This window comes from Orycteropus afer, unplaced genomic scaffold, assembly GCF_000298275.1.
Source record: "Orycteropus afer afer isolate SDZICR_OR568_19922 unplaced genomic scaffold, OryAfe1.0 scaffold00036, whole genome shotgun sequence".
Taxonomy (NCBI): Eukaryota; Metazoa; Chordata; class Mammalia; order Tubulidentata; family Orycteropodidae; genus Orycteropus; species Orycteropus afer.
Window position 1 is genome coordinate 8,499,849 of NW_006921623.1, and position 22,068 is coordinate 8,521,916.

Consider the following 22,068-nt stretch of genomic DNA (forward strand, 5'->3'; position numbering starts at 1 on the left):
TAGTGATACTGTCTCAGAAACCCAAGGAGAGGTCACTATGAGTCGGGGCCGACTCGACAGCACATAACAACAACAACAATAGGACAGAGTAGAAAAGCCCCATAGTGTTTCCTAGGCTGTAACCTCTACTGAAGCAGACTGCCTTAACTTTCTCCTACAGAGCAGCTAGCTAATGGGTTCAAACCACTGACCTTTCAGGTAGCAGCTGAACACATGTAACCTCTATGCCACTTGGGCTTCGAAGATGTATCTACAAGCAACAAATGCCTGGGGCTACCACTAAGGATTCTCCCCAGAGATTTTGGAGACAGTGTGGCCTGGCCAATACATTGATTTAGATATCTAATCTCCAGAACTGTGAGGCAAATTTCCATTCCTATAAGCCACTCAATTGTTGTTGTTGTGAGGTGCTGTCGAGTCATTTCTGACTCATAGCAACCCTATGCACAGCAGAATGAAACACTGCCCGGTCCCACGCCAGCTCCACGATCCTTGCAATACTTGAGCCTATCTCTGCAGCCACTGTGTCAATCTATTTCGTTGAGGGCTTTCGCCTCCTTTGGCGAACTTCCACCTTACCAAGCATGACATCCTTCTCCAGGGAATGGTCCCTTCTGACAACATGACCAAAGTAGGTGAGACAAAGTCTGGCCGTTCTCTCCTCTAAAGAAAATTCTGGCTGTACTTCCTCCAGGATGGATTTGTTAGATCTTTTAGCAGTTCATGGTACTTTCAGCATTCTTTGCCAGCACCACAACTCAAAAGCATCAATTCTTCTTTGGTCTTCTTTATTCATTGTCTAGCTCTCACATGCATATGAGGTAATTGAAAATATCATGGCTTGGGTCAGACACCCCTTAGTCCTCTTCAACACTTGAAAGAGGTCCTTTGCAGCCTATTTGCCCAGTGCTATACATTGTCTGATGTCCTGACTGCTGCTTCCATTGGTGTCAATTGTGGAACCAAGCAATGTGTAGTCTTTGACAACTTCAATCTTCATTTATCGTGATGCTGCTTATAGGTCCAGTTGTGAGGATTTTTATTTTCTTTATATTGAGATGTAATCCATACTGCAGACTGTATTCTTCAATCTTCATCAGTAAGTACTCCAAGTCATACTCACTAGCAGCAAGCAAAGTTGTATCCTCTGCATATCTCAGGTTGTTAATTATTCTTCTTCCAATCCTGTTGCCACATTCTTCTTCACATAGTCCAGCTTCTTGGATTATTTGCTCAGCATATAGATTCAATAAATATGGTGAAAGAATACAACCCTGATGCACTCCCTTCTTGATTTTAAACCATGCAATGTCCACTTGTTTTATTCGAATGGCAGCCTCCTGGTCTATGTACAGGTTCCTCAGGAGTACAAGTAAGTGTTCTGGAATTCCCATTCTTCTTATTGTTACCCATAATTTGTTATGATCCATACAATCAAATGCCTTTGCATAGTCAATAAAACATAAGTAAACATCTTTTCTGATATTCTTTGCTTTAGGCCAAGATCCATCTGACATCAGCAATGATATCCCTCATTCTGCATCCTCTTCTGAATCCAGCTTGCATTTCTGGAATTTCTCTGTCAATATATTACTGTAACTCTTTTTTTAATTATCTTCAGTAAGATTTTCCTTGCATGTGATATTAATGATACTGTTTGATAATTTCCACATTCTGTGGGACACCTTTCTTTGGAATGTGTACAAATATGGATCTCTTCCAGTCAGTTGGCTGTATTCCAAATCTCTTGGCATAGCCGAGTGAGTGCCTCCAGTGGGGCATCCATTTGTTGAAACATCTCAATGGGTATTCTGTCAATTCCTGGCCAATTCCTTCAGTGCAGGTTCAACTTCTTCCTTCAATACCATTGGTTCTTGATCATATGCCACCTCCTGAAATGAAGGAAGATCAACCAGGTCTTTTTGGTACAATGACTCTGTATATTCCTTCCATCTTCTTTTAATATTTCCTGCATCATTCAATATTTTGCCCATAGAATCTTTCAATATTGCAACTCAAGGCTTACATTTTTATCTCAGTTCTTTCAGCTTGAGAAATGCCGAACATGCTCTTTCCTTTTGGTTTTCTAACTCCAGGTCTTTGCACATTTCATTATAGTAATTGGCTTTGTCTGCTCGAGCTGTTCTTTGAAATCTTCTGTTCAGCTCTTTTATCTTATCATTTCTTCCATTTGCTTTAGCTACTCTCCACTCAATGGCAATTTTCAGATCTCTTCTGACATCCATTTTGTTTTTTTTCTTTCTTTCTTTCTCATCTTTTTAATGACCTCTTGCTTTCTTCATGGATGATGCTCTTGATGTCATCCCATAATTCTGGTTTTCAGTCATTGGTGTTCAATGCATCAAATTTATTCTTTAGATGGTCTCTTAATTCAGAGGGATATATTCAAGGTCATATTTTGGCTCTTGTTGACTTGTTTTAATTGTCTTCAACTTCAAGTTGAATTTACATATGAGTGGTTGATGGTCTGTTCCACAATCAGCTCCTGGCCCTGTTTTGGCTAAAGATATTGAGCTTCTCCATCTCCTCTTGCCACAAATGTAGTCAATCTGAATCCTGTGTACTCCATCCATCTGGTGATGTCCATGTATCAAGCTGTTGTTTGTGTTGTTGAAAAAAGGTATTTGCAATGAATAAGTCATTGGTCTTGCAAAATTTTATCATTTGTTTTCCAGCATTATTTCTGTCACCAAGGCCAAATTTTCCAACTACCGGGATTCTTCTTTGTTTCCAACTTTTGAATTCCAGTCACCAGTGATAATTAACACATCTTAATTGCATGTTCAGTCAAATTCAGACTGCAGAAATTGATAAAAATCTTCAATTTCTTCATCTTTGGCTTTGGTAGTTGGTGCGTAAATTTGAGTAATCATAGTGTTAACTGGTCTTCCTTGTAGGTGTATAGATATTATCCTATCACTGACAGCATTGTACTTCAGGACAGATATTGAAACATCCTTTGAGATGATGAATGTCATGCCATTCCAGCTCTGTCTTGCCTTGGCTCCTCCCCCGCCTCCCACATCTGGGTGAAGCACTCAATTAGTGGCATTTTATTATGAACACCAGCCTTCTGGTTAGCAGTCAAATACCTTAGGCACTTCACCACCAGAGCTCCCTATGGCAGCCTTGTTGTTGTTGTTGTTATGTGCCATCAAGTTGGACCTGATTCATAGCGACCCCTCCTTGGGTTTCCAAGGCAGCATCACTATGGAAGTAGATTGCCCCATCTTCCTTCCAAGGAGTGGCTGGTGGGTTTGAACCGCCAGCCTTCTGGTTAGCAGTCAAGTGCCTTAACCACTGCAGCCCTAGGAAATAAACACAGATCCTGATTCCTAAGGAGAAGGCAGAGATACACTCTTAAGAGTTTCAACTTCTTTCAGCATCCATGAATCTAATCCATTGGATCTGGAGACTGGAATTTTCCAAGGTCTTTGGTTCTACTCATTTGAAGCCTTTGTTCAGGAAATTGTACTTTTCTTCTTCTAGCCACCTGTCAGCATCCGAAACATTTTCCAGCAAAGACACAGCAATATCAAACCTTTTGTTAAGGAAGGAGGAGGAGCCACATGGCAGCTTACTCAGAAATTGCCTTCCTGACCCCAATCTAAACTGGTTCTTATTCTTCATCTTGATTCTACCGTGTTGACAAAAACAAAAATTTCCTTCCTAGACCAAACCTTTTAATGGGCAAATAAAAAGTGACAACTCAAATATGCTAACTAAAAAGAAAAACTAAAGAGGAAGCAGCAAAATCCTTAAATGAAAAACAAAACCATCCTCTAGGCTGATCATAAGAAGCCTTGGTGGCACAATGGTTAAGTGCTTGGCTGTTAACCAAAAGTTTGATGGTTCAAATCCACCAGTAGTTCCATGGGAAAAATACCTGGAAATTTGCTCCTATAAACATTACAGTTTAGGAAACCCTGTTCTACTCTGTCCTATATGTAGCTATGAGTTGAAATTGATTCTGTGGCATACAATGATAGAGGCCAATCATAAACATGATTGAGTTATGATGAACAGCCAGCCCACAATGAATAAGTTAGTTGTTCTATTGATGTTGCCCTTTTTAGCCTCTTAGTGGGGAAGGATTTGATCTTGTATTCTTTGTTTTTTTGTTTTATAATTTTTTTTTAAGAGTTTCTTTCACATTCAACATGACGTGTACATTTAGTTTCACTCCCCATTTGCCATCCCCAACCCTAACCCAGTCTCCTCCCTCCCTGTCCAGTAACCCTCCCTCTGTGCCCCTCATAGTTATATGCATTCCTGGGTGTCCTGCATTTCCTCTGTGCGAATGTTGCCCCTCTGGTGCCCCATGGTTGATTGCTTCAAGGGATGCATTTCCACAGGGTATGTGGATGTCTCCCTAGGTTGAGTGGTCTGCATGTACATCTTGTTTACTGTTGGGTAAGAGCCAGCCCCAGGGAGTGAGTTTTATTCTAGGCCCAGAATGTATCCCAGGACCATAGCATTGGGGGTCTCACCAGACTCCATCCGACCAGTAATTCTGGCCATTATTGAGTTTTTGGGTTTTGTTCCACGTTTTTCCTCCCACTCTATCCAGGATCTCCAGATTTGATCCTTTCCTGAGTGGTTGGCATTGGTAGCCAGGCACCATCTAGTTCTTCTAGTCTCAAGAGCCATCATGTCCTAGGGCTGATTGCTTCCAAATGCCCTTAGTTTTTTGCACTCTTCTTTGCTTCCGAGGATAGGAGACCATTCGCTGCATCTTAGATGGCTGCTTGAAAGCTTTGAAGACCCCAGTCGCTATTCACCAATGTAGGATGAAGAACAAGACTTTCATGTATTTTGTTGTGTCAATTGAGTTTGGTATACCAAATACTATGGTTCTGAGTTGGTAGATCCATTGGATCTCTCTCCCACAGTGTCTGACTGTCTGTGAGGGACTACTCAACGTCTTCTGCTGTTTCTGTAAGGATTGGGGTATTTTGTATCACTGGTATCTGTGCAAGATTAGCCTCCACTGAATCTATCTTTGGTCTAGAGTATACTCCTGTTCACTGACCCCCATCTGATCTTCTCAGATGTTTTTGCGTTTATCTGTAGCCTGGTGTTTAGTGTTAATGGCAATGCAGTATTGTGGATATACTGGTTAGTGTTAGCATCTATCATCAATATTTTATGTGCAGAGTTTGGTGTCCTCCCTTTTCCTAATGCTATCATGGTGGTCACAGACTCTTTCTATGCCATTTATATATCATTCTACACAATTTAAATGGTAAAACCATTTAAAGAAAGAAAGAAAAGAAACATTGCCATTGAGTCAATTCTGACTCATAGCAACCCTATAGGAAATAGTATAACTGCTCCATAGGGTTTCCAGGGCTGTAAATCTTTATGGAAGCAAAGTGCCTCATCTTTCTTCCACAGAGAGGCTACTAGGTTTGAACCACCAACCTTTAGGTTAGCAGCTGAATGTCTTAATCACTGTGCCACCAGAGCTCCTTTGGCAAAACCACAGACCTTGGCAAATCCCAGAGAAAATCTCTTAACCTTCAGGTCCCACTCACAAGACCAGATATGTAGGTATGGAGCATAGAAAATGGGAGTGGTCAAAATTTCTTCTCTAACACTTAATGAGTTTCCTTTTGTCATAACCTGGGGTTATTTGTTGGTGGTAGTGGTGCCATTAAGTCAATTTCAACTCATTGAGAACCAAATAACAGAGTAGAACTGCCCTATAGTATTTTCTTGGCTATAGTCTTTACAGAAGCAGATCCCAAGTCTATCCCACAGAACCACTGGGTATGTTCCAACCACCAAACTTTCCGTTAACAGCTGAGTGTTTAACCATTGTGACACCAGGGCTCTTTTAGAGGGTCCCTTTTAAAAACCTGACTGAAGAGTCTTGGGATTTCAAATGGCAATAATGTGTATTGCAAGAATAGCCTTTCAGATACCTCTGAAATTGACCTTTTATATAGTAGGGACTAAAGTACACATTCAAAATAGGCCAACTAACCATTATGGAATGTGCTATTTGCATCAATATTTGGTTAGCAAATTTGGGTTGTCACTTTTTCTTAGCCCCTTGAAATGCGTGGGCTTAGAAATAAACTCTTCTTCTTCTTCTTTTTTTTTTTTTTTTTCCCTGCACAATGAATCAAAACAAAATTGGGAACAGGCCCAGACTAGAGTCAGACAGGCAATTACTGATTGTGTTGCAAGGTAGCTACTGCAGAACAGTTGACAAGGGCCAGCCTATTACAGGAAGGAGTGTGCAGGGTAGTGAGGATGGTATAGAAATGCACCTCTCTGAAATTTACTAATCTTCAGGGAAGAATCTCTAGGCCAGGAGGCCCAGCTTGACCATGGCCTCTCCATGTAACTATGAACACCTCACCCCTGGAACCAAATGATTGTGTCTGTAGAAGGGTCCTGATCCTCTGATACTCTTTTCCTTTCTTCCTTTTTTTTTTTTTCCATGACTCACTTTACTTTCTACTATAAATATTGAGTACATCAGTCTCAGTTTTAGATAAGAGCAAATTTATTTATTTACATTTAATTAAAGATGCCACAAGAGAAGGAACTAAAATGCAGGTCATCATACTATATTTGGAGATATTAGAGAGACACATCAAGTTTATAATTAGGAAATAGATCTAAATTGAAAGGGCTGCCTAGCTTAGTGATTCCATCTGTGACCATAAATATGTTAGCTTCTTCTAAAAACAAAGTCCACACTGGACCACAGGGTATTCACATAACAAAACTGGGCAAATTGATTATGTTGTTCTGCTCTCCTAGCCTGTAACTGGTTCAAAGGGTGGGCTTGTGACCCAAGCCAGACCAACTATCAATCTTCTTTAGGATATCTTAAACTGAAATTGGGAGGCAGTTTTCTTGCTCTGTTGTATTGCTAAGGTGGAATTCATAGCTGCCTATAGCCATCAAATAGAAAAATCCTGCAATGAAGACTATACATGGAAATAGGCTGAGTTGAAAGATGAGGAGGAGGGAAAGAGAACCCAGAGGGCAAAGAAAGACAGACTGGACCCTGATGGCATTCTAGACCTTGAGTCCTCTTATCCCTGAGATCAGTCCCGCTGTTGCCAAAATTGGGTTGTGTATTGAGCTAATAAATTTCCTTTTGTTCCTGTATCTTCCTCTCCTAATTGGCTCTAAATCTTGGCATCCTCAAGGTTCTGTCCCAAACCACTTTCTCATATTTATCTACGCACCCTCCTTGGTGATCTCATCTAGTCCCATGACTTTTAATACCATCTATGCTATGACTTCTAAATTTATAACTCTAGCCCTGACCTCTACACCATATATATCTGGCTGCCTATTTAACAGTGCTTCTTTGTTGTGTAGTAGTCATTTTGACCTGACATGCCCAACACCCTCCTCCATTCTCCCAATTCACCCCTTCCCAGTCTTCCCTATCTCAGTAAAGGGCACCACCACTTGCATGTTTTACTTGTTTAGACCAGAAACCTAAGTGTCATCCTTAACTCCTCCCTGTCTTTTAAAAAAGAAAGAAAATTCACTGCCATTGAGTCAATTCCCTCCCTGTCTTCCATCTCCAATATTGAATCCATCACCAAATTCTACTAGTTCTATCTCTAAAATAAGTTCCCCATATATGTACTTCTTTCCATCTCCATTTTTCCTTCCCTTGTCTATCACAACAGCCTCCTAACTGTTTTCCCTGCATTTATTCTTGACCATCTACAATGCATTTTCTATCTTTACACAGAACATAGAACACTCTTTCCAGAATTTAAATGATAATGCCACCTCTGTGCTCAACTTCTCCAATTACTTCCAAAATAATTGGTAAAATCCAAACTCCTTGTCATAGTCCACAAGACTCTATGATTTGGACCCTGTCCATCTCTCCAACTCATCTTCTTCCTTAATTAAGTCTTCTTTCCTTGAAATTATCAAGCTTGTTCTCTGCCTCAGAGCCTTTGCATTTGCTCATCACTTCCTGGAATTTTTGTGTGACTGGTTCCTTTTGCTCCTTTGAATGCTATCTCCTCAGAGAAGCTTTCCCTGTCCTCAAATCTAAGTAATCTTCAATTCCTAAATAACAATCTATCCATTATGTTATTTAGAATGCTTTCACAGTGGTGATTACAGCTTGACATTTTCTTCTTGTCCATTCTTTATATTCATTCTTTATATTTTGTCTCTCACACGAGAATATAAGAACCATAAGACCAGGGACTTTGTCTTTTCACTGCTCTATCCTCAGGACCTAAAACATTTCCTGACAAATAATTAGTGTTGAATGAATGAATAAAAGCTACTTAGTTGGGTTTCTCTTATTTGCAAGTAAAAGAGAATTTAAAAGATGCACATAATTTCTTCATAATTCCACACAAAAAATCAATAAGGATAAGCTTGATAGTTATAAAACTTAATAGGTCTCAAAGCAGTATTGAACATTATAACAACAGCAGCAGCAGCAACAGCATAACAACTGTGCTTACTGCTTATTGAGCATTTACTATGTCTCAGGCACAGTTGTCAGGATTTTACATTAGCCCAGTTTAATCCTCACAGATATCTTGTGAGGTAAGTATGTTAATTTTCTTCTTACAGTGTTGGGAATTGAGATCCAGTGAGATTATAAGACTTGTCCAACATCTCACAGTAAGTGAAATTGATGGATCTTGAACTTGAACTTGGGAATTCTGATTTTAATGTCAGTATTTATCCATGACATTACACTGTCCCTCTATAGCAAAATAGTGAAAGAGTATAAAATATAAGTATCAAGCAAAATCACTCCTTAATCTTAGGAAGTATGAGGTTTTGAGACAATGTGCTAGGAGATGCAGTAACTTAACAGCTGAAAACAATAGCATAAAATGTGCAACAAAAGCTCTCCATACAGGAACCTGTGAAATGATTTGTTTAACAGTTTAAATAATCAAAGAATGTCAAAAGTCTAACGTTCATTATCTGTCTCAATTTTAATATAGTGTAGCTATAGGAGAGATGGGAGCTCTGGTGGCCTAGTGCCTAAGGCACTTGATTGCTAATCAGAAGGCTGGTGGTTCAAACCCACCAGCCACTCCTCAGAAGGAAGATGGGGCAATCTACTTCCATAGTGCTACTGCCTCGGAAACCCAAGGAGGGGTCGCTATGAGTTGGGTCTGACTCGACGGCACATAACAACAACAACAACAACATAGGAGAGATGAAGTGGTATCTACCCTAGGCATTTCATAGTGATATTGAGATATTATGAAAGTATTTTGGATGATAAAAATTATATGATGCAATATGACATTAAATTATTTTTAGGTTGTCTCCCCTCTTAATCCCAGGGACAAATGTCTGCCTGTTCAAGGAACTAGGAATTTTGTTAGTAAAGATGCCATTTTCTGTGTGCTGTCATTAGGAGCACTGGTGGTGAAGTGGTTAAAGCATTTGGCTGCTAACCAAATGTTGATGGGATTCGAACTCACTAGCCACTCTGAGGGAGAAGTTGAGGCAGTCTGCTTCCATAAAGATTTACAACCTTGGAAACCCTATGCCAGTTCTACTTTATTCTGTAGGGTGGCTATGAATTGAAATTGACTCTATGGCAGTGAGTTTGGTTTGGATTTTTTGCCTTTAGCTAATAAGAATGGCTTATGACATGTAACCAGTGGACATAATGTCAAACCTGTGAACACAGGAATTGTATTGGATCAAAATATCCAAAACAGACCAAGGGATTCTGTTGTTTTTCTTTAGAAACTCAAGAAAGATAAGAGGAAAGGAGGGAAGGAAGGAAGAAAATGAGAGTGAGTGTGTGAGAGAAAGAAGCTATTAACCTTGTGCACCACGAGATACCCTCTGTGTCCTTATCATTCCAGATCCCTCTGTTCTTCCAACGTTTGTAGATGTTCCCTTGGGCTGCTGGCTTCTGTGTTCCAGCTCGGGGGCTGTCCAGCTTACCTCACACTCTTTTGCTGCTGTTTACTTGGATGCAGGCTCTCCAATGCCCCTTCTCTCTCAGAGGTCTGGGAGAATGATTATAAGCAGTGCACAGATACACTGGCTAATTTCCTTCCCACCTGGGGAGAGCCATCATTGGGCTGCTGCTCTGTCCTGATTTGGAGTCTCTAAGTTTCCTCCTTGGCACTTGCTCTCCTCAAGGTGTCCATTAGTTTATAATGGTCATACTTCATCACCGTCTGATTTATCTGTGGGGCTGCCTCCTCAGGATCACTATATCCTCTGATATATTTGATGAAACTCTTATTCTCCTTAACTCTTCTCCAAACTGTAGCTCAGCCAGCATTTTTGCCAACCTTATCTTTTCCCAGCAGTCTTAGCTGATGTAGCCAATTTTTTTTTCCTCCATTCCCTCTCATCTTCTCCATTTCTAGGACAGATGTTTCCTTCACTTCTTATTAATTATCACAAATACCCAAATAAAAGCTAAATATAGACTAACTTATTTTTTCTTCTCTATCAATAGGAATTAAAGTACTGCTATCTGTTCCTTCCTGTTACTAACAAAATCCCTGGGTGGAAAAATAAAAATAAAAACACTGAAATTACCCATTTATTTAATTACAAGGCACTTGCTTTCATAAGCCACGTTTTCACTGCTGAGAAGATTCTGATTTGGCAACAAAAGGCAAAAGCTATTTCTAGGGAGACCGGCAAGGAGTCTACACTAGCAATACGGCAGTGTGAAGAAAGCATGTGGAGCGGCTTTAATGGCTTTCTACCTTTGAGGGAGGGGCAACCAGGAGGTGGGAACAAGGGCATGGGAAGGTACAGATATAGAGAGATGGATAAAGTAAAGGCAGGAAGATCAAGGGACAGAACAAAATGTTAGCAAGAGGTAGAGCAACACAAAGAAATGTATATACAGAGGTGGGGACCAGAACGAAGAACCAAGGAGACATGGGAAGTAAAGGATAGAAAACAGGGAAGGGCAGAAAAAGTAAGAGACCTAGAGAGAGAGAGAGAGAGAGAGAGAGAGAGATGAAAGTTACAAGGCAAGGTCTTTAGTAGTTGGTCATATTTTTTTTTGGAGAAAATGGTTGCAATTTAGGCAAATGTCACCTAATGCCATTTATAATTAAGAATCTGAAGGATGAATACTAAAGCTTCAAATATTCTTTAATAATTTTCTATGGAAAGAGCTTTTTACTAAAATCAGAACATATATTGGACCAGCATTCTCTTTTAGAGATAAATAAATAAAAGTAATACAAACAGAAGCAAGACTTAAAGAAATTGAATGATGTTGACACAATTTATGATCTTGTAGCCAATTTAACTTCCGTTTTGATTATTCCTCAGTTTACTCTGGTTTCTGTACAGGTAGTTAGACTCAAGCAGTTACTTTAAGTGACCTGTCTAGTTCTGACACTCACTGCCCAGGGCTGTGGACCTCAAAACTTCACATGAAACTTGATGGCTTTAATATAAAAGTCTTACCCAGACTATCATTCATGGAATCTATCTAATGTTGGGACAAAATGTGTTCTTTTTCCTTATGGATCTCTTGAAAGCGTAACAGATTTCATTCAAGAGAAAATTGTCTAATAGATTATAGCTTCCAAGAAAGCTCTGGTAAGAAAGAATGTGTTGAGAATGAGTCCATGCTCAAAAGGAAAGGAAGCTGTGCCTGACTAGCACTGTCTGCCATGAATATAGGAGGGAGTGGTAGCAAGGTGCTTGCTGTGAATTAACTGTGGGCCCTATGGTCTGGTAGACCCTGGGTTAATTTGCTTACTAACCCTTATTTAAGTTTCTCTCTGAGAGGTGTGCAAAAATTCTCTTCTTCTGTAGACCCAGAAGGAGAGAAAATAGAAAAGTGTGTAACATTAGTCAAAAGAGACAAGGTAAGCCACCTCTTGGTTTCTACCAAACTCTTATTTCACCTTCCTAATTTCATGCCAGTTTATTTCTAGTAGTAGATAAAGAAGGAAGATAAGAAGAGACAATCAGTTTGGTTAATTTCATTATTAATGTACCAGTTGCCATTGAGTTGATTCTGGCCCACGGCCACCCCATGTGTATCAGAGTAGAGCCATGCTCTATAGGGTTTTCAATGGCTGATTTTTTGGAAGTAGACTTTCTTCAGAGGAACCTCTGGTTGGACTTAAACGTCCCACTTTGTGGTTAGCAACTGAGCAAGTTAACCGTTTTTACCATTCAGGGACTCTACTAAATGCTAGGCAATGGGATCACAGTGACTAATATGACATTACCCACTCTAGTGAAGGTGGGCAGAGATCAGTCAAATCAAGAAATCGTACATTCTGAGTCATGCAATAGTGAATGTCAGTCTCCTACATAAAACCTTCCTGTGACCCATTGCCTGCAGCCTGATGGTCAAATTTCTTACCGTGGTGCACAGATCCCTGTTTATACAATTCCATTTACCTCTCCAACCTTTTGCCCACTCACACTGTGCTCCAGATGCACTGAACTATTTTCCATTTCTCAAACAAATCACATTCCAGTCACCTCTAGACTATCACCATAACTTTTCACTCTACCTGGAGTATTCTTATCTCCTTTTCTACCCCTTGCCCTCCCTGCTTTGCCAGCTAACTCTCAGACAGCCTTGCTCCAGCAACTCTTCTCTGACTTACTTCTCTGGGTTATAAGCTCTCTTATATGTTCCCATGTCACATTGTAATTTGCTCATCTGAGCACTTGTCACACTACATTATAATTGACTTTCATGTGTTATTTCTGCCTCTAGACTATTTGCTCTATGGGGGCGTGTTGTGTTGTAAATTGCTGTCAAGCCGTGGTGACCTTATGTATCATAGAAGAAAATGTTGCCTATTCCTGTGCATCTTCATGATTTTTGGTATGTTTATGTCCATCATTGCATTCCCAGAATGCAGCACAAATCCTGACACGAATTAGGTATTCATGGGATATTTGTTAGGTAAGTAATAAACAGAAGTTGCATACAAGTGGGTGACTTAACTATGTCTTTGGTTTACTTTGGTTTACTTCTGTTGGATTTCCAAGAGATTTATGTAAACCTCTGAACAAAGAGCTGACCACCTCTTCTCAGCAGTAGCTTCTCAGTTTTACTAAGACTATCACTCTAAGTCGTTTCTGGATGCATATTTTCAGCCTCTAGACTACAAGGTGTTAGGTGGTATGTATAAAATTTTACCCCTCTGATGGATATTTGAAATGAAAACTTGGGACTGAGAAAATGAAGAGCAACAATTATTAATATGTGTTCAGAGAAGTAGAATATTCAAAACACTGTCGTATTTTTTTTCATTTGCTTCTTAAAGTGAACTGAGGCCCAGAAAGCTGTCCAACATCACAACAACAGAAAGGACAAAACCAGGACTCTAAGGTGATGGATCTTCTGAATCCAAATCCTATGCCTTATCTTCCACAACACATTTCCCTATAGCTAATGGAGGAATTCTAGGCACCAAGCCTAATGTAAGAGAACTGTTTTGGAGTAGGGTGAGTTTACCTACTGCCATCCAAATCATACCATGTAAGCAACTTCCATGGCTGCCCACAGTAGAGCTATCCCTGAGGAGGAAATAATGGTAATGGCCCTTCTTGAAAACCCCTAAGTGAGCTCCAATCTGGGTTGGGTGCTAAACTGTCAAGTGAGTTCTGGGGCTGTTATTGCAATCTTATACCCTGAATATGGAGCTCTGGTGGCATAGTGCCTAAGGCATTTGACTGCTAACCAGAAGGCTAGTAGTTTAAACCCACCAGCCACACCTTGGAAGGAAGGTTGGGCAATCTACTTCCGTAGTGATACCTCCTCGGAAATCCAAGGAGGGGTTGCTATGAGTTGGATTCAACTCGACAGCAGTGAGTTTGGTTTTTTGGTTTGTATACCCTGAATATAAGACATGCACAGTACATGGTGACCAGAGGTCAAACAATTTACAAACCAGGGCACTATCCTAACTAAGAAAAGAGTGGTTTTCCTCGGAGCCTATCATTGTGTGTCAATTGATGATGAAAGTGTGCTCTTGTCTGACAGGATGGAATCCCTTCCAGACGTCAATGCCATTATGGAAATGCCAAAGCTAAGATGGGCAATGGGGGCTGCACGGACAGGAAGGATTTATAACAAGTTGATCTGAAGTTAGAAACTGGGTAGCATTGTCATCTAAGAGGCATATTTTGGTCTCAGTAGACCCAGGCCAGTGAGATGAGGAAAACAATCAAACGTATAAAAGGACCAAATGAAGTTGTATGGGCAGGACTCTGTGATGGTAGGATCCTTTCGGAAAGTTTAAAGCCCATGACCCTTAAAAGATCTGCTTTGATCAGAGCTGTGACTGCTGCCTGGGAAACCACTTGAGGGTTTGAGAGGCTGAATAAAGAGTAGCCATCTCCACTGATAAGTGAGCCCAATTTCTTAAATTCCTATAGTCTTCCTGGGCTCACAGGAAGCCTAGATGGAACCTTCCTCTATTTCCTTGCATCCATTTGCAAGTCTTGAAGGTCTTCTCTCTTGTTCCTTCAACTCCTGGGGTTGGCAACATACATGCAGAAGCTTGCTGTTCTCTGCCACTCAGTCCTCTCATTCCTTAGGGTGAAAACTGCTATTGATTACAGACCTATCAAATTAAAGCTTTGGGAGACTTAAGTGAGCAATTATTATCAGCTACAAAATGCTATAAATTGTTTATTAGGCATCATCTCTGGTTTACCCTGAGGGCTTCCTGTTGTTTTCTCTCAACTACTCAGTGAGGGAGGAGGACTGTTACTAAGCAGTCTGATTTGTTTCCTGAGTTTTTTGAGTTCCTTACAGAAAAGCAGTTACTTTTCAGGATTCGGGGGAGGGGGGTGTCAACTCATCCATTCCCTGCATCACAGCTTTAATTAGAGAAACCAATGGATGTTGAGTCAATTCTGATCTGTGGCGATCCCATGTGTATCAGAGTAGAACTGTGCTCCATGGGGTTTTCAGTGGCTGATTTTTCAGAAGTAAATCACATCGCCAGGCATTCTGAGGCACTTCTGGGTAGATTTGAACCTCCAATCTTTCAGTTAACAGCTAAGCACGCTTACTGTTTGCACTACACAAGGACTCCAGGCTTTAATTACTCATTGCTGTCGAATTGATTCCGACTCATAGCAAACCTATAAGACAGAACAGAACTGTCTCATAGGGTCTGCAGGGGCCCTTCTGTAATCTTAACAGAAGCAGAGTACAATATCTTTCTCCCACAAAGCAACTGGTGGATTCAAACCAGTGACCTCTAGGTTAATAGCAGAGTGCTTAACCACTGAGCTACCAGGGCTCCTTGCTGGAAGATTGGGATCTTCTGATTTAAAATTTTCTCATGAATAGGAGCTCCCAGAACCTCTCTGCCATGACATTTGGAGACCAAGTCCATCCTGTGGTCGTGGCTGCACCCAGAACAGCTTGCATGCAAAGCACGACCTTTTCTGTAGTCCCTGTAGCCAGACTTCTGAGCTTCACTTGATTCCTGCTTATTTTTCAAGCCTGATTCTCCAGCTTGGATCCTGTGAGTCTGGGGTAGCACTCCAATACAGATAAGATAATAAGATAGCTTAGTGGGTTTTTCTTGTTTCATACCCAGCGTGGTACATGGACTTTCATGCCCACTGCATTGAGTGTTCATGAAATGCCTCAAGATACTTTGGAAGTAGATCTCAAAACCAGTTCCCATTGACTCTATTCCAATTGAAGGTGACCCCATATGTGTCAGAGTAGAACTGTGCTCCATACAGTTTTCAATGGCTGATCTTTAGAAGTAGATCATCAGGCTTCTTCTGAGGCACATGGGAGTGGATTTGAACCTCCAACCTCTTGCTTAGCAGCTAAACCTATTAACCATTTACAACACCCAGGAATTTTCTTCAAAGTCAACTAATTCCTCTCAGGTGAGCCAAGAGGCATCTCCAGAAACAATACTAAACTGAATCTTCCAGGATATTATTGTAAGGTGAGTAAAGGAAGGAAGATATCCCATGCAGTATAAGACAAATGCAAAAACCAAGAAATGGAGAATATGGTATAGTCAAGCAAACGAAAGGTTTTGAGGACTGCTAGGCATAGGGCTTGTATTGACAGTAGTTGGAAATGAGGCTGGAGAAGTGGGCAGGAAGTATAAAACTTTGTTCTGAAGATGATGGAGAGCCAATGGGAGAAATGAAACACAAGTGGTCCCTATGATTTGTGCTGTGTCTGGCAGTTGTATGGAGGGAGCCCTGGAAGGAATAGAGACAGGAGACAGACAGGTATCTCAGCACAGGACCCCAGGTTGGAAATGATGAGACTAACTGTAGGAAGATAGCACTGGTCAGGTAAAGTGGGATTCAGGCAAAGATCAAGTTAAAAAAAAAAAAAAAAAACGGCTCTGATTGAAATCGACAGAGACAGAAAAGCCAGCTGGGGGTAAATTGGAATGATGATAGAAATTAGCATAGGTGCCCTGCAGAGAAATATGGGCCTGTGAAAGTGAGATATATGAAAGGCCAGATTGAATGAAGTGCCCTTAAAATAACCTCTTCTCTCTCACTGATTCTATATTCACATACCTATAAATCTTTCAGCTCAATACTCAGGATTTCCATATCCCACCCCCCTCATTCCCATCTGACCTTTCCCACTTTTCCATTCTCAGTTCCCAAATCTCTCTACACAGAGCCACTCTCCTCTTTACCTTCAACATGCAACCTGCCATTTATCGCTGTGGTTTACCATCTGGAATCCCCTCTGCTCTGCTGTTCCTAAAGCTTCCCACCACTGAAGCCCAGGTTAAGCTGCAAGTCTTCCACAAAGCCTTCCCTCATGGTTGCTGCCAACTGGTCTCCCTCTAACTGGATTTTCTATTATATTTACGATCAGTCTCACGAAATAAAGAGTTCAATAAATATACTGCCTTATTGTTTCTTATCCAAGAATTTTGTATGCATAATTTTTTTAACTTGTGGGCATTGTTCTTACTTTACATGTCTTTGACTAGCCCGAGAAAATTTAGCACAAGAGAGGAAAAATGGTAGAAACCCCCCAAAAATAGTAGAATTTATTACTAATATTTACAACACAAGGACCCTGGTGGTGCAATAGTTAAGCACTTGGCTGCTAAAAGGATGGCAGTTTGAACCCACCAGCTACTCCACAGGAGGAAAAACCTGGATACATACTCCCATAAAGACTGTTTTTGTTGTTGTTATGTGCCGTCAAGTCAGGCCCAACTCATAGCGACCCCTCCTTGGGTTTCTGAGGCAGTATCACTACAGAAGTAGATTACCCAACCTTCCTTCCAAGGAGTGGCTGTTGGGTTTGAACCACCAGCCTTCTGGTTAGCAGTCAAGTGCCTTAGGCACTATGCTACCAGAGCTCCTCCCATAAAGATTACAACCTTGGAAACTCGATGGGGGCAGTTCTACTCTGTCCTATAGGGTTGCTATCAGTCAGAATCAACTCAAGGACAATTTACAACACAATTTTGGGGTTCCTGGTCAGGGTAAAACAACTAAAGGCAAATTATAGGGAAATGCAAATCAAAACCACAGTGAGGTATCACTTCATGACTGACTGACTAAGATGGCCATCATTTAAAAATTTGAAAACAATAGGTGTCAGTAAGGATGTGGAGGAACTAGAACTCTTATCCATTGCTGGTGGGATTGTAAAATGGTATAGCTGCTGTGGAAATTAATTTGGCAGTTCCTCAAAAAGTTAAACATAAAATTACCATACAATTCAGCAATTTCACTTCTAGGTATATACCATAAACAATTAAAAGCAGAAATGCAAATAGAAACTTGTACACTAGTGTTCATTACAGTACTATTTATGATATCCAAAAGGTAAAGACAATCTAACAGTCATGAACAAATAAATAGATAAACAAAATGTTGGGGAAGGGAGAATCATTACTTAGGAGACACTCAGTTTCTGTGATGGAAAAACTTGGAAATGAATAATGGTGATGGTTGAACAACATGATGAACATAATTAATGTCACTGACTTGTACATATGAAGAATTGAAATGGCAGTGTTTTGTTACATATACATTTACAAAAATTAAAAAAAATAGTCATAAAAGGAAATGTTGAACTTGGAGATGTTTTGCAAATTTCAAGAGAAACATGGGAACATAGTGTTTACAGAGTTGTTTTATGGTAGAGGGATTTAGACTTACTCTGTCTTAGCTAACTGGTAAAACCAAGACATCAGGCAAAAATTATCCAAAGAGGGATTTGAGCTCAAAATAAGGAAATGATTTTTCACAGGCAGAGCTGTCCAAAGATAAAGTAGGATATCCCAAGAGGTAGTGAGTTTCTTGAAATGCCCAAGTAGAAGTTTTAGGACCAATAAATAGTATGGGGCATCAATGTGATATAGTATTTCATAGCATAGATTTTGTTTCCTAACCTATAAAATGAGGATAACAAGGTCTGCCTCACAGAACTGATGTCAGGATTGTATGAGATAACATATGTAAAGTACTTAGCAGAGACAATTAATGGTAATTAATTCTTATTATTTTGAAATAATTAATGTTATAATAGGATTTATACAACAAATGGGGGAGGCATCAAATTAGATAAGCTTTGAGGGCTCTTCCCAATCTAAGAGTCTATGATTCTAAGATAATAAGTACTTGCTAGTGAACTTGGATTTATTAAGATGGTATCTCCTCAGTGGATGGCTGTTATCACCTGGCTTCTATTTCCCTAGTGAATTATAATTGTCATGTTGATTCCAGAGCAGTAGTTAGGCAAGCATCACCAGAAAGACACTGAATCTAGGAAGTGCTAATTTGTACCTGGGAGCACAAATTTCTTAAAAGATGGATGTTGTCGTCGTTAACTGCTGTCGAGTTGGTTCCAACTCATAGTGACCCAATGTACTACAGAATGTAACCCTGCCTGGTCCTGAGCCATCCTCACAATTTTTGCTGTGTTTGAGTCCATTGTTGCAGCCAATGTGTCAATCCATCTCATTGAAGATGGAAGTAGGCAAGAAATTACAAATTGAAGTTACTAAATCAAAAAGTCAGTAATAGAAAGAAGGTCAGGAATCAAACAGAAAAGATACTCATTTATGGACATCTAGAAATAAGAGTTTATAAGAGGCCAAAAGTTAGAAACCAGGTAGACTGGTCCAGTACAGTCAATATCTTAGTTTTCTAGTGCAGCTATAACCAAAGTGCCACAAGTGGGTGGCTCTAAGAAACAAAAATTTATTCTCTCACAGTTATCGGTTTCTGAGGTGGTAAATCTTTATGGAAGTAGATTTCCCAGTCTACCTTCTGCGGAGTGTCTGGTGGGTTTGAACCACCAGCTTTCTGATTAGCAGTCAAATGCCTAAGGCACTACTCCACCAGAGCTCCTTGTTTAGGAGGCTAGAGGTTCAAATTCAGTGTATGGTTCTAGAGGGAAGTCCTTCCTAATCTATTTCCATTTCTAGTAGCTGCCCACAGTCTTTGGCATTCCTGGGCTTGTAGATGCATTTGTCTCCATTGTCTGTCTTCCTCTTCCCCTTGTGTGTGTCTCTATATTTGCTCTGCTCTTTTTATAACTCAGAAGCAGTTAGCTTTAGGACACACCCTACTTTGGTATGACCTCATTGACATAACAAAAGAAAACCTCTATTTTTAAACAGGGTCATATTTATAGGTACAGAGGTTAGGATTTCAACATATGTTTTGAGGAGGCACAACTCAATCCATAACCACCAGCAATGATTATTATGATCAAAACTTTATTATGAGACAAGATCTGCTTCAACTACGGACCAATGATATAGTCCCTACTGGAACAGGGCTTTGGGTATCACTGTTTAAAACTAGTGGAAGCTCACCAGTGGGGATGCATCAACATAGCAAAATATAAGGGAGGATCCAAGATTGCGGACTAGGCAGATATCCTATCCAGACCCTCTACAACAAAGGCTTGAGAAAGCAAGTAAATTAGATACAGGTGACAATCCCGAAACTCAGAGCTTCAAAGAAAAGGATAAAGAAGTAGATCAAATACTGAAGAGAGAAAAGATACTGAAGAGAGAAAATAGTGAACAAAGAGCAGTAAACTGCCAGCTCACATAGGGTGGCCCTTTTGAATTAATATAAGCATCGTTCTGACCAGATAGTCAAAGTGCAAGCACCTTTCTCACCTTTCTGAGCAGAAACAGATAACCAGCTCCTCATGTCCTGAACTGCACCAGTACTCACACTGGTGATTGTTTTGACTCCCCCTTTACCTTGCATAGGATCTCTGGTGGCATTGTGCTTTAAGGCATTTGACTGCTTACCAGAAGCCTGGCAGTTCAAACCCACCAGCCACTCCTCAGAAGGAAGGTTGGGCAATCTACTTCCATAGTGATACTGCCTCAGAAACCCAAGGAGGGGTTGCTATGAGTCGGTACCAACTTGATGGCAGTGAGTTTGGTATATTTTTGTTTTTACCTTGCACAACCTCCTGGTGACCAGAAGCACAGCCCCCACCCGTTCATCTCATGGCTGGTTTCACAGGCAGTGAGTTCTGCTTTTTTTTCCCCCCTTTATTTTTCTTTATAGTTCTTTTCTCTGCCCTGCCCCCACACCATTATTTTCTTTTTTTACTTTCCTTCTTTTTCTTCCTTTTTCATTGCCCTTTTTCTTTTCTTGTCTTTTGTTTTTGGATCCCACAGAGCTGGCACCCCTCCCCTTGCCACACACACAGGTAGAAGACCTGCCCCCAACCACTCCCAAGTCAGAGGTGCATGATCCCACAGAATGAGTGCTGCATTCCCACATAGCAATGTTTGCTACCTAGCACTTTTTATCACTATGATGCTGCTTTTTTCTACTTTAAAAAGTTATTTTTCTTTTTTTCTTCTTCTATCTTCTTTCTTTTATTTTTTCTTCCTCTCCCCCTTCTCCCTTTTTATAATTGAATCCATGGAGTGGCTGCCTGTCTCTGCCCATCAAGGTCAGCAGTGCTTGGCCCTGCCCCTCTGTAGATGGCAGCATGTGCTCCCCTAGAGTTCCCAGGGGAGTGATTGCCACATTTTTGCTGCAGTCATGTTTGGTGGCTAGAGCTTGCACCAGTACTATGCCACATTTGTTTTTTGTTTTTGTTTGATTGTTTGCTTGCTTTTCTTCTTTTTCTTTTACTTTCTTTTTCAGTCTCCCCTCTTTCCTGCCCTTTGTGTTTTTCTTTTATCTTCTTCTTCCTATTCCTCCTCCTTTTTTACATTCTGTCTTTCCCCAGCCGATGGGAGCCAGTGACCTGACCCAGCAATACTCACCACACCTGCCATCCCACCCACTATATGAGTGCCACCACACATTCCAATACCACTATATTGATGATAAATAACAGCTAACACCCATCTAGTCTGTACAGTTAGCAATCAGAGACTCATGCCCACACTCCCACCCACTATCAAATCCATTCGGATATAGCTGGTGAGCGCCCCAGTGCTGCCAAACTAGAAACTAGAGTAACATGCCTGCCCTTTTGCCTGTATACATTGAAACTAAAAAAAAAAAAAAAAAAAATCAGGTAAAGTAAACCAGTATGCAATCAACAAATAAATGCAATAGCATTACAATGTCTTGGAGACAACAGACAACTTCAAATCACACTTTAAAAAAAAAAAGGACAAGATGGCTCACAAAAGTGACCAAAATACAGGGCTAGAAAAGCTTCCAGAAGAAGAAATACTATTGGAACTCCCTGATAAGGAATTCAAAAGAATTACACTTAAGTGCTTTCAATAGATTGAGAGAAAGTTTGAGGAAACCACAGACAAAAATCAAGAAAAACACAGACAAAACTCTAGAATAATTCAAGAAAACAATACAAGAACAAATTGACAAAGTAAATGGAAATTAGACACCATACAAAAACAGTGAATAGAAATCCAGAAGATTAATAATAAAATTTCAAAAATAGGTGACACATCTAGAGGACAAAGGAGTATAAAGGAATCAATAAAAGACAGACTTAGCAAGATTGAAGGCAAATCTCCTAATACTAATCCATTAGAGGAATAATCAGCAAAAAAAAAAAAAAAGTGAAGAAAGCCTAAAAATTATGTGGGTCACCATCAAAAAGAATGACTTACATGT